The sequence below is a fragment of the Pseudorca crassidens genome, chromosome 15 (assembly GCF_039906515.1).
Source record: "Pseudorca crassidens isolate mPseCra1 chromosome 15, mPseCra1.hap1, whole genome shotgun sequence".
Classification (NCBI taxonomy): Eukaryota; Metazoa; Chordata; class Mammalia; order Artiodactyla; family Delphinidae; genus Pseudorca; species Pseudorca crassidens.
In genome coordinates this window covers 18,614,238-18,627,284 of record NC_090310.1, presented here as the reverse complement: position 1 = coordinate 18,627,284, position 13,047 = coordinate 18,614,238, and the positions used below count along the sequence as shown (strand labels likewise).

General features: G+C 39.3%; 1 protein-coding gene and 1 pseudogene across 1 annotated transcript in view; both read left to right on the top strand.

The window, feature by feature from the left end:
* Window positions 1-13,047, top strand: part of HS3ST4 (heparan sulfate-glucosamine 3-sulfotransferase 4) — a 386,975-nt gene that overhangs the window by 29,593 nt on the left and 344,335 nt on the right. The gene's annotated exons all lie outside the window — the stretch shown is intronic.
* Window positions 8,706-8,823, top strand: LOC137208266 (5S ribosomal RNA; annotated as a pseudogene).

Below are 13,047 nucleotides of genomic sequence, written 5' to 3'. Positions count from 1 at the left end.
AGGAGGGTGTCAGAGGATGGAATGATTGCCTGGTCACCTCATTCATTTATTGTCACCCTTGACTCATTTTTGGAGCATCTTAAAATACTTAACATACTTACCAAAACTATATTTGAAAATACCCACTGTTTTTTTCTGCTTATTAACATAATAAGCAGAAATTAGAGGAAATTTAGAAAAATACCAGAAGCATGTAGGGAAAATAGAGAAATTACCTTCACCCATAATACTACTATCCAGAGAATGTTTCTTTTCTGTGCACATATACACATACATATTTGATTGTTGGTATTATCTCAGATTTGGGATTATATTATATAATTTTTAACCTGTTTTCCCCACTTAGAGGTAGAATGTTGACATATTTCCATACTAGTGAATATTCTGTTGCCACAGTGGTTTTCAGCTTTTTTTTTTTTTTTTACTATATCCTAAAGTAAGAAGTACATTTTATATACTGACCCAGAATAAACACACATGCATTTAAATAAAGTTTCATGAAACCATACTGACACTTACTTTGTGTGATGCACTCTGATATTCTTCTATTTAAAAAGCTGTCCATGGCCCACAAAAACTGGTTTCATGACTCATTAATGATTTGTGACCCACAGCTTGCAAACTCCTCCTTTAACACATGAATTTTATTCGTGTGTGGTTTTCATTGTATGGCATGAATACATTATAATGTATTTAACTGATACCCTACAGGTGGACATTTACATTGCTTCCAGTGTTCCTCTGGTCCTAAAACATTGCAGTGAACAAATGGGTACAGAAAACACACACACACACACACACACAGAGTTTCTTAGGATGACTCCCAGGGCATACATGGTCATATAATTACTGGGTCAAAAGGTGAGCGGTGAGCATGATTTTAAAGCTTTTGGTACACATTGCTGAATTTCCCTCCAGGAGGCTTATATAAATATTTACACTCTTGCCTGCTGTGTCTGGGGATGCCCAGTTCTCCCTGCCCTCACACGTAAAAACTACATTCTTTGAGTTATCTTAGAATCTCTGTCACAGATGAAATTCACAGCAGCAGCATTCAACAGTGAGGGGAGAAATGTTTTTGGCAGTGATGGAAGTCTGCTCTATGACTGAAGATTGCTATTGTGTCTAAATTGTATTATGTTAATGTCCCATGCAGTGTGCTTTGCAGGCGAGGTTTAGCATTTCTATTTCTCTTGTACACCGCCAAGAAGTGCTTATTTTAAACACTGCACAGTGCTCTCTACATCCTGTGCATCTTTCCGTTGTCGTTGGCCACGGACCCTCTGATTCTCTCAGAAAGAGTATAGATGCAGTAACCATGCATTGTGCAATTTTCCGGACAGTTTGTTTCAGATGTCCCTGCTCTCTGTTGGTCCAGCTTATGTCTTAGTTGTTGTCCTTACTTTTGAGTTGGATCATAGCATCTCTGGAAGAACAGGTATATGCCTGTGTTGAGAACAACACTACTCTGTGTTCAGTTTGGAGAAATCTTAATTGTCCAGCAAAAAGGTGTGTACGAGTTGTTTTATTTTTAATGGCAAAAGATTGGAAGCCACCTAAGTGTACCTCAGTACGAGACGGGTTGTGTAAGTTATGGCTTACCCACAGAAGGAATACAATGCAGTTGTTTAAAAGAATTGGACAGCGCTGTGCATATAGCCGTGGAAAAAACTCCAAGATCTGTTGCTGATGAGAAAAAACAGGCTGCAGAGAGGTGTCTAGTATAAATCCTTGACAGCGTGCATGTCTCTTTTTCTGAAATCCTCTGAGTGTATTACTTCAATTAAAATAGATAATGGAAAAAAGTAAAGATTAGCAAGTGTCTAAGGCATTTTAGAAAAATACCCATCAGAAAACATCTCAACTGTCTTACATTGATACTGTGTTGTTTCTGATTGAGAGTTTTTTTAAAAATTTATTTTTTTGAAGTCTAGTTGATTTACAATGTTGTGTTAAATTCTACTGTACAGCAGAGTGATTCAGTTATACACATATATACATTCTTTTTCATACTCTTTTCCATTATGGTTTATCACAGGATATTGAATATGGTTCTCTGTGCTATACAGTACGTCCTTGTTGGTTATCCATTCTATATATAATAGTTTGCACCTACTAATCCCAAACTCCCAATCCTTCCCTTCCCCCTCCCTCCCTCCTTGGATTGAGAATTTTGAGCTGAGGGTGGAGGAGATCCCCTGGGGATCGAATAGACACTTGGAAAGAATTAACTCCACTTCCCAGAATGCCTGTACACTGCCACCCCATTTACACCCAGGGAGAACCCGTATCATTCAATCATACTTAATCCATGTAGAGGGAGCCTCTTCAAAGCTGAATTATGCCAGTTGGTACACCTCATGACTAGAATTATGATTGGCTTCTGGGCTTGCTGATCATTCAAGTGTTTTTATGGAAGACTTGTAACTGGCAGAAAACACATGTGCGCACCCAGATGCCCGTGCACACACTTTAATTAATTAATTAAATTTTTTATACAGCAGGTTCTTATTAGTTATCCATTTTATACATATTAGGGTATATATGTCAATCCCAATCTCCCAGTTCATCACAGCACCACCACCACCCTCCGTCCGTTTCCCCTCTTGGTGTCCATACGTTTGTTCTCTACATCTGTGTCTCAATTTCTGCCCTGCATACCGGTTCATCTGTACCATTTTTCTAGGTTCCACATGTATGCGTTAATATACGATATTTGTTTTTCTCTTTCTGACTTACTTCACTCTGTATGAAATTCATCCACGTCTCTACAGATGACCCAATTTCATTCCTTTTTATGGCTGAGTAATGTTCCATTGTATATATGTATCACATCTTCTTTATCCATTCTTCTGTCGATGGGCATTTAGGTTGCTTCCATGACCTGGCTATTGTAAATAGTGCTGCAGTGAACATTGGGGTGCATGTGTCTTTTTGAATTATGGTTTTCTCTGGTATATGCCCAGTACTAGGATTGCTGGGTCATATGGTAATTCTATTTTTAGTTTTTATAAGGAACCTCCATACTGTTCTCCATAGTGGCTGTATCAATTTACATTCCCACCAACAGTGCAAGAGGGTTCCCTTTTCTCCACACCCTCTCCAGCATTTGTTGTTGGTAGATTTTCTGATGATGCCCATTCTAACTGGTGTGAGGTGATACCTCATTGTAGGTTTGATTTGCATTTCTCTAATAATTAGTGATGTTGAGCAGCTTTTCATGTGCCTCTTGGCCATCTGTATGTCTTCTTTGGAGAAATGTCTATTTAGGTCTTCTGCCCATTTTTGGATTGGGTTGTTTGTTTCTTTAATATTGAGCTGCATGAGCTGTTTATATATTTTGGAGATTAATCCTTGTCCGTTGATTTGTTTGCAAATATTTTCTCCCATTCTGAGGGTTGTCTTTTGTATTGTTTATGGTTTCCTTTGCTGTGCAAAAGCTTTGAAGTTTCATTAGGTCCCATTTGTTAATTTTGTTTTTATTTCCATTACTCTAGGGGGTGGATAATAAAAGATCTTGCTGTGATTTATGTCAAAGAGTGTTCTTCCTATGTTTTCCTCTAAGAGTTTTATAGTGTCTGGTCTTACATTTAGGTCTCTAATCCATTTTGAGTTTTTTTTGTGTATGGTGTCAGGGAATGTTCTAATTTCATTCTTTTACATGTAGCTGTCCCGTTTTCCCAGCACCACTTATTGAAGAGACTGTCTTTTCTCCATTGTATATCCTTGCCTCCTCTGTCATAGATTAGTTGACCATAGGTGCATGGGTTTATCTCTGGGCTTTCTATCTTGTTCCATTGATCTATGTTTCTGTTTTTGTGCCAGTACTATATTGTCTTGATTACTGTAGCTTTGTAATATAGTCTGAAGTCAGGGAGTCTGATTCCTCCAGCTCTGTTTTTTTCCCTCAACACTGCTTTGGCTATTCGGGGTCTTTTGTGTCTCCATACAAATTTTAAGGTTTTTTGTTCTAGTTCCATAAAAAATGCCATTGGTAATTTGATAGGGATTGCATTGAATCTGTAGATTGCTTTGGGTAGTGTAGTCATTTTTACAATATTGATTCTTCCAATCCAAGAACATGGTATATCTCTCCATCTGTTGATATCATCTTTAATTTCTTTCATCAGTGTCTTGTAGTTTTCTGCATGCAGGTCTTTTGTCTCCCTAGGTAGGTTTATTCCTAGGTATTTTATTCTTTTTGTTGCAATGGTAAATGGGAGTGTTTCCTTAATTTCTCTTTCAGATTTTTCATCATTAGTGTGTAGGAATGCAAGAGGTTTCTGTGCATTAATTTTGTATCCTGCAACTTTACCAAATTCATTGATTAGCTCTAGTAGTTTCCTGGTGGCATCTTTCAGATTCTCTATGTATAGTATCATGTCATCTGCAAACAGTCACAGTTTTCTTTCTTCTTTTCCAATTTGTATTCCTTTTATTTCTTTTTCTTCTCTGATTCCCATGTCCAGGACTTCCAAAACTATGTTGAATAATAGTGGTGAGAGTGGACATCCTTGTCTTCTTCCTGATATTAGAGGAAATGCTTTCAGTTTTTCACCAGTGAGAATGATGTTGGCTGTGGGTTTGTCATATATGGCCTTTATTATGTTGAGTTAGGTTCCATCTATGCCAACCTTCTGGAGAGTTTTTATCATAAATGGGTCAAAAAAGCTTTTTTGTCAAAAGCTTTTTCTGCATCTATTGAGATGATCATATGGTTTTTATTCTTCAATTTGTTAATGTGGTGTATCACGTTGATTGATTTGCATATATTGAAGAATCTTTGCATCCCTGGGATAAATCCTACTTGATCATGGTGTATGATCCTTTTAACATGCTGTTGGATTCTTTTTCCTAGTATTTTGTTGAGGATTTTTGCATCTATATTCTTCAGTGATATTGGTCTATAATTTTCTTTTTTTGTAGTATCTTTGTCTGGTTTTGGTATCAGGGTGATGATGGCCTCATAGAATGAGTTTGGGAGTGTTCCTTCCTCTGCAATGTTTTGGAAGAGTTTGAGAAGGATGAGTGTGAGCTCATTTCTAAATGTTTGATAGAATTCACCTGTGAAGCCATCTGATCCTGGACTTTTGTTTGTTGGAAGATTTTTAATCAGAGTTTTAATTTCATTACTTGTGATTAGTCTGTTCATATTTTCTATTTCTTCCTGGTTCAGTCTTGGGAGGTCATACCTTTCTAAGAAATTGTCCATTTCTTCCAGGTTGTCCACTTTATTGGCATAGAGTTGCTTGTAGTAGTTTCTTAGGATGCTTTGTATTTCTGCAGTGCCTGTTGTAACTTCCCCTTTTTATCTCTAATTTTATTGATTTGAGTCCTCTCCCTCTTCTTCTTGATGAGTCTGGCTAACGGTTTATCAATTTTGTTTATCTTCTCAAAGAACCAGCTTTTAGTTTTATTGATCTTTGCTATTGTTTTCTTTGTTTTTATTTCACTTATTTCTGATCTGATCTTTATGATTTCTTTCCTTCTGCTAACTTTGGGTTTTGTTTGTTCTTCTTTCTCTAGTTCCTTTAGGTGTAAGGTTAGATTGTTTATTTGAGATTTTTCTTGTTTCTTGAGTTAGGCTTGTATAGCTATGAACTTCCCTCTTAGAACTGCTTTTGCTGCATCCCATAGGTTTTGGATCATTGTGTTTACATTGTCATTTGTCTCTAGGTATTTTTTTATTTCCTCTTTGGTTTCTTCAGTGATTGCTTCGTTATTTAGTAACGTATTGTGTAGCCTCAGTGTGTTTGTGTTTTTTACATTTTTTTCCCTGTAATTGATTTCCAATCTCATAGCATTGTGGTCAGAAAAGATGCTTGATATAATTTCAATTTTCTTAAATTTACTGAGGCTTGATTTGTGACCCAAGATGTGCTCTATCCTGGAGAATGTTTCGTGCACACTTGAGAAGAAAGTGTAATCTGCTGGTTTTGGATGGAATGTCCTATAAATACCGATTAAATCTATCTGGTCTTTTGTGTCATTTAAAGCTTGTGTTTCCTTAGTAATTTTTTGTTTGTATGATCTGTCCATTTGTGTCAGTGAGGTGTTAAGGTCCCCCACTATTGTTGTATTACTGTTGATTTCCTCTTTTATAGCTGTTAGCATTTGCCTTATATATTGAGGTGCTCCTATGTTGGGAGCATATATATTTATAATTGTTAATCTTCTTCTTGGATTGATCCCTTGAACATTATGTAATGTTCTTCCTTGTCTTTTATAACATTCTTTATTTCAAAGTCTATTTTATCTGATATGAGTATTGCTACTCCAGCTTTCTTTTGATTTCCATTTGCATGGAATATCTTTTTCCATCCCCTCACTTTCAGTCTGAATGTGTCCCTAGGTCTGGAGTAGGTCTCTTGTAAACAGCATATATATGGGTCTTTTTTTTGTATCCATTCAGAAAGCCTGTGTCTTTTGGTTGGAGCACTTAATCCATTCACATTTAAGGTAATTATCGATATGTATTTTCCTATGACCATTTTCTTAACAGTTTTGGGTTTGTTTTTGTAGGTCCTTTTCTTCTCTTGTGTTTCCCACTTAGAGAAGTTCCTTTAGCATTTGTTGTAGAGCTGGTTTGGTGGTGCTGAATTCTCTTAGCTTTTGCTTGTCTGTAAAGCTTTTGATTTCTCCATCGAATCTGAATGAGATTCTTGCCGGGTAGAGTAATCTTGGTTGTAGGTTCTTCCCTTTCATCACTTTAAATAAGTCATGCCACTCCCTCTGGCTTGTAGAGTTTCTGCTGAGAAATCAGCTGTTAACCTTATGGGAGTTCGCTTGTATGTTATTTGTCGTTTTTCCCTTGCTGCTTTCAGTAATTTTTCTTTGTCTTTAATTTTTGCCAATTTGATTACTATGTGTCTTGGCGTGTTTCTCCTTGGATTTATCCTGTATGGGACTCTCTGTGCTTCCTGGACTTGGGTGGCTATTTCCTTTCTCATGTTGGGGACGTTTTTGACTATAATCTCTTCAGATATTTTCTCTGGTCCTTTCTCTCTCTCTTCTTCTGGTACCCCTATAATGTGAATGTTGTTACGTTTAATGTTGTCCCAGAGGTCTCTTAGGCTGTCTTCATTTCTTTTCATTCTTTTTTCTTTATTCTGTTCTGTAGCAGTGAATTCCACCATTCCGTCTTGCAGGTCACTTATCCATTCTTCTGCCTCAGTTATTCTGCTATTGATTCCTTCTAGTGTATTTTTCGTTTCAGTTATTGTATTGTTCATCTCTGTTTGTTTTTTAATTTTTCTAGGTTTTTGTTAAACATTTCTTGCATCTTCTCTATCTTTGCCTGCATTGTTTTTCCGAGGTCCTGGATCATCTTCATTATCATTATTCTGAATTCTTTTTCTGGAAGGTTGCCTATCTCCACTTCATTTAGTTGTTTCTCTGGTGTTTTATCTTGTTCTTTCATCTGATACATAGTCCTCTGCCTTTTCATCTTGTGTATCTTTCTGTGAATGTGGTTTTTGTTCCACAGGCTGCAGGATTGTAGTTCTTGCTTCTGCTGTCTGCCCTCTGGTCCACACACTTTACTGTGATAAAGTCAGTATATCTGATTTCAGCATTACAGACCTCATGGAAACAATGGGGTGAGCTTGAAGAGAGGAGGTTTGGCTCCATGTGGAGACCCTGGGAATGTGCATTATACACTTCACACCACTTATCACCTGAATTAACTACTCATCTGTTTTGATTAGATTTTCAGTAGATTTATATTCAGACTCCAATCACAGGATTGCCATATCCTAGCTCTGTGACCTTGGGCTAATTGCTTGACTTCTCTGAACTTTATTTTTTCATCTAAAAAGTGAAAAGTGTAATACCTTTGTCATAGGGCTGTTGATTGGGTTAAAGGAGGTAAATTATATCAAGTGCCTAGCCTGATGGCCACCCTTTGGTAGATCCTGGTTAACTGAAAGCTGTTTCTTGTTATTAGGAAGGTGTCAGAGGGCATTAAGAAGCTATCTGGGCTCTGCAGGGTCGGGAGGGTCATAGCAACAACACCTTCAGGAATAAGGACTCAGAGACTCAGTGGGGAAGTGGCTGTACAAGCCAAGATTCCAGGAGAATCTCCAGTGTTTGTTTCTTTGTGTCTTCTGTTTCTCAGTATTGATAACTAGTAAACCCTTAAGAAGTTTTAATCCTATGGGTTTTGAGGGGGCATGATGGAAGAGTCTGGAGAGATGGGGCCCCACTGAGCAGCCAGGCTGGGAGCAGCAAACCAAGGAATTAAGTAGGGAAATTAGGAGTTTTTTCCTGGGATCTTTTCCTGAAAAAGAAATGGGACACAGAGAAAGACAACTGTTGTATGGTATCACGTATATGTGGCATCTAAAATATAATACAAATGAACTTATTTACAAAACAAAAACGGACTCATAGACATAGAAAACAAAGGGGAAAGGGGGAAGGGATAAATAAGGAGTATGGGATTAACAGATATGTACTACTATATATTAAAGTAGGTAACAACAAAGATTTACTGTATAGCACAGGGAACTATATCCAATATCTTATATTAACCTATAATGGAAAATAACCTGAATCAATCAATCACTCTATCTGTCTGTCTATCTATCTATCTATCTATCTGTCTGAATCACTTTGCTGTACACCTGAAACTAACACAATATTGTAAATCAACTATAGTTGAATTTAAAAAAAGTGCACCTATTATAAAAGTGCAAACCATTGCACTCTACAGCCATACCACCCTGAGTGCACCCAATCTCATCTGATCTCAGAAGCTAGGCAGGGTAGGCCTGGTTAGTACTTGGATGGGAGACCACCTGGGAATACCGGGTGCTGTAGGCTTAAAAAACAAAAAAAGCAAACCATTGCATAAAACTTTTTTTTAAAATTAAATAAATAAATAAATAAATTTTTTGCTGTGCTGGGTCTTCATTGCTGCACACGGGCTTTCTCTAGTTGTGGTGAGCATGGGCTTCTCATGGTGGTGGCTTCTCGTTGCAGAGCACAGGCTCTAGGCGCGGGCTTCAGTAGTTGTGGCATGCAGGCTCAGTAGCTGTGGCTCACGGGCTCTAGAGCACAGGCTCAGTCATTGTGGTGCACGGGCTTAGTTGCTCCTCAACATGTGGGATCTTCCCAGGCCAGGGCTCGAACCCGTGTGCCCTGCATTGGCAGGCGGATTCTTAACCATTGCACTACCAGGGAAGTCCTGGATAAAACTTTGACTCACTAATTGGCAGTGTTCCTTCAGATAATATGTATTAGAGAGGTATAATTTAAGATGTGTCAACTCTGAAACTATTTCTGTTTTTTTGTTTTGTTTTGTTTTGTTTTGCGGTACGCGGGCCTCTCACTGTTGCGGCCTCTCCCGTTGCGGAGCACAGGCTCCGGACGCGTAGACTCAGCGGCCACGGCTCACGGGCCCAGCCGCTCCACGACATGTGGGATCTTCCCGGACCGGGGCACGAACTCGCGCCCCCTGCATCGGCAGGCGGACTCTCAACCACTGCGCCACCAGGGAAGCCCAAGTTACTTATTAATGTCTGTGAAGTGGAGTTCATCCTGTGGATTTTAGACTGCTGCTGTGAGATTCCTTGCTGTATAGCACATATAAAATTCCTGGCACCGGCTGGATGTTCAGTAGAGGTTCTCAGATTTCCTCGAATCTGTAATGTGCGCTCTTACTCTTATCACTAGGAAGAGAGCATTGCTAATTAAACCATGGCGGTACTTCTACATGTAGAATTTTAAAATTTCACATTTATTGGAAAGAGAATCCTTATGCTGGAACATTTATCTTCCATCACTCTTGTGCATTCCTACATCAGAAAAAAATAAAAGAGATAAATTGGTCCATGGATTCCTGACATTTCTTATTCAAAGTTGGGCCCTTCTGAGCCACCCCCAGTTCGCAGTGTCCTCCTCTTGTGTGTTCTTCGTGCTCTCGTTCCTAATACCACCTAGGCTGTTGCTCTGGCAGCATTTCTTAAAAAGTGCTCCATCCTTGCCCTCAGGATTTTCTTCCAGGCTGCTGCTGGTTTTGACGCACAGACTCAGGCAGTGACAATACGTGATGATGATTGTGACACACATTTTGATTCCAGCTAGGTTGAAATGTGAATAAAAAGATACATTTTAGGATTGATGAAATATTGTAGTTTGCTCACTTTCCTCTCCTCCCAGCTTTGCTCATTGCAGCACCAGGGCAGCAGAATGTCATCAAATTGCCCATAGAATCGTATCCCCTTTCCTGGTACTGTACAGAAAGCGTGTGTGTAACTGTGGCTTCTGTGCTCTGCTCATCCTCTTGTCTCCTGTATGAAATCTTCCCAGCTGACAGCAAGCAAACTCAGTATGCCACAGCTAAGCATACATGGCTATAAAGTCAACTCTCGCCTCTTTCCCCATCACTCATTATATGCCAAGCACACTGGCCTGCTTGCTGTTCATTGCACAGCCCAGACTTGTTTCTAACTCAGGGCCCTGGCCTTTGTTCTCTGCTGTATCAGTGGTTCTCAACAAGGGGAGTTGTAGCCCTTCCTCTAGGGAAAAGAGTGGAAACATTTTCGGCTACCCCAATGACTACCCAGAAGACCCTACAGATATTGGGTATGGGGGAGGGTCAAGGGGCGCTAAACATCCTGCAATGCTCAGGACAGACCCACACAAGAAAAACAACCCCCCTGCCAAATGCCAGTAGCATCCCATTGGAGGAAACCTGACCTCAGTGGCTTTTGCCCTTGGCTTTGCATGGCTGTCTCTTCCTTGTCACTCATTCATGGTGTGAATGGTACCTTCTAGAAGTGTTCAGAGCATAACCTGCCTGCATAGGCTGCAGGCTTGCTCCCTCCAGCCTGGGTCACTTTCTATCGTACTGCTTAGTTTATTTCCACCATAGTACTTGTCACTGCCTGAGATTATCTTGTTTGTTCATCTGATTATTACTATTTTCATTGTAGTGTGGTTGACTTACAATACTATATTAGTTTCAGCTGTACAACATAAGGGTCTGATATTTTTACAGATTATACTCCGCATAATGTTGGCTCTCTTCCCTGTGCAGTGCATTACATCTTTGTAACTTATTTATTTTATACCTAGTGGTTTGTACCTCTTAATCCCCTTCACCTATGTTGCCCTTCCCCCACGCTTCTCCCCTCTGGTAACCACTAGTTTGTTCTCCATCTCTGTGAGTCAGTTTCTGTTTTGTTATATTTGTTTGTTTTATTTTTTAGATTCCACATATACTTGAAAACATGCCGTATTCGTCTTTCTCTGTCTGACTTATTTCACTAAGTATAATACCCTCCATGTCCATTTATGTTGCTGCGAATGGCAAAATTTCATTCTTTTTTATGGCTCAGTAATGTTCCATTCTATATAGGTGTATATATGTGTATACACACACACATACACCACAGCATCTTTATCCATTCTTCAGTGGATGGACACTCAGGTCGCTTCCATGGAGGTTCTTCAAAAAATTAAAAATAGAACTACCATGTGATCCACCGATTCCACTCCTGAATATTTAGCCAAAGAAAATGAAAACACTAATAGGAAAGTATAGGTGCACCTCAGTGTTCCTGGCAGCGTTATTACTTTGTTATTTTGGGTTTGTGTCCTTCCACTAGTATATACATTGAGAGCAAGGATCTGGCCTATTTTGTTTACTGCTATATCCTCCGCATCCAGAACAGAACCTCACACTTAATAAATATTTATTGAATAAGTGAACAAATGGGTGAAGAATCAGAATTGTCTCCTAATTATCTCAAGCCTCCAATTAGACAGGAAGCTACTTGTAACCTGCCCACTTTCCCTGTCTCCTCTTTAGTGAATGACAAACTTAAACAAAACAAAAAAAGCAACCCAAAAGACTGCCCAGCAGTTGGCTGTCGTAGCGATGGTCTGCCATTTCTGTTTCTGTTTTCTAAGGAACAGTGTCATCGCTCATCAGTGTCAAAGTGAATTGGATGGATGATGTCTTAAGCTGATTGTTTCCTGAAAAGTGCTCTCTGGAGCGTGACTCCCTGAACGTCGGGATGGCAAAACGTGAGGAGGATTATGTTGTTGGTTATTGAAAGATGTTCTTTCCACTTAAGCTTTCTCTGAGATTTCAAGTGTGAGTTCACAGACCTTTTGATTACAGGGGAGCAAAGATGCGTTGGCATCTTCCTGTGGTTGAAGTATTTAAAGTATTCGCACCCTTCAAGGCCTCCTCCGGGAAGGCAGAGAGGAGACACAGGAGAGACTATTTAACCAGTGCTCAGGACATGTGTCTGCCTGTTCCCTTAATATAGGTATTTGCCTGCTCTGAACAGGTCGATTCTCGGATGGAATGAGCCTCAAAGATCTTAGGTTCCAAGGGACTCCCTTTCAAGACGTTGAATTAACTTGGTCAAGGTGGGACAAGTATTGATAGTTAGAAGCAGAGCCACGATCGGCAGTCAGATATTCTGGTTGTGGCTTCTTTCATGGAGAGGAGTCTTGTTGATGTCATGGTGGCTGGTTTAAACGACGCAGAATGAAAGAATAATTTAGAGTGATCACTCCTTTGTGGTAAGCACTTTCCATTGCCGTTTTCTGACTTAATCCCAGCGACCTATGATTATATCACCACTTACATAGATGCAGAAACTGAAGCTCAGAGAGGTTGAGATGACTTGCCCGAAGTCACACAGTGCCAGGTCCAGGGACTCTCATCTTCCCTGACCTCCCAAACCCACATTCTTAATTGCTGAGGTTTCCTCCTCTCCCCTTAATTTACTTTTAAATTTCTGTTTGCTAAGATCCAGGGAAGGAAAGAGTATATAAAGGGTAAATATAGTTGAAAGATATGGTGAGAGTTTCTCATTACTGAGCCTATCACAGATTGTTAGTTTCTGTCTAGAATCTGTCACTATTATATTTCTGATTATACTGTACAGTTTTGTGTGTGTGTGTGTACTCTTCCTTTTGTGAAAAGTATTGGAATTGAAGAGATTTCTATTTTTGAGTCATTTTCTTCTTTCCTTCTCATGCAGGGCTTCAGCAAATGTTGCAAAATTCATTATACACAGACATTTT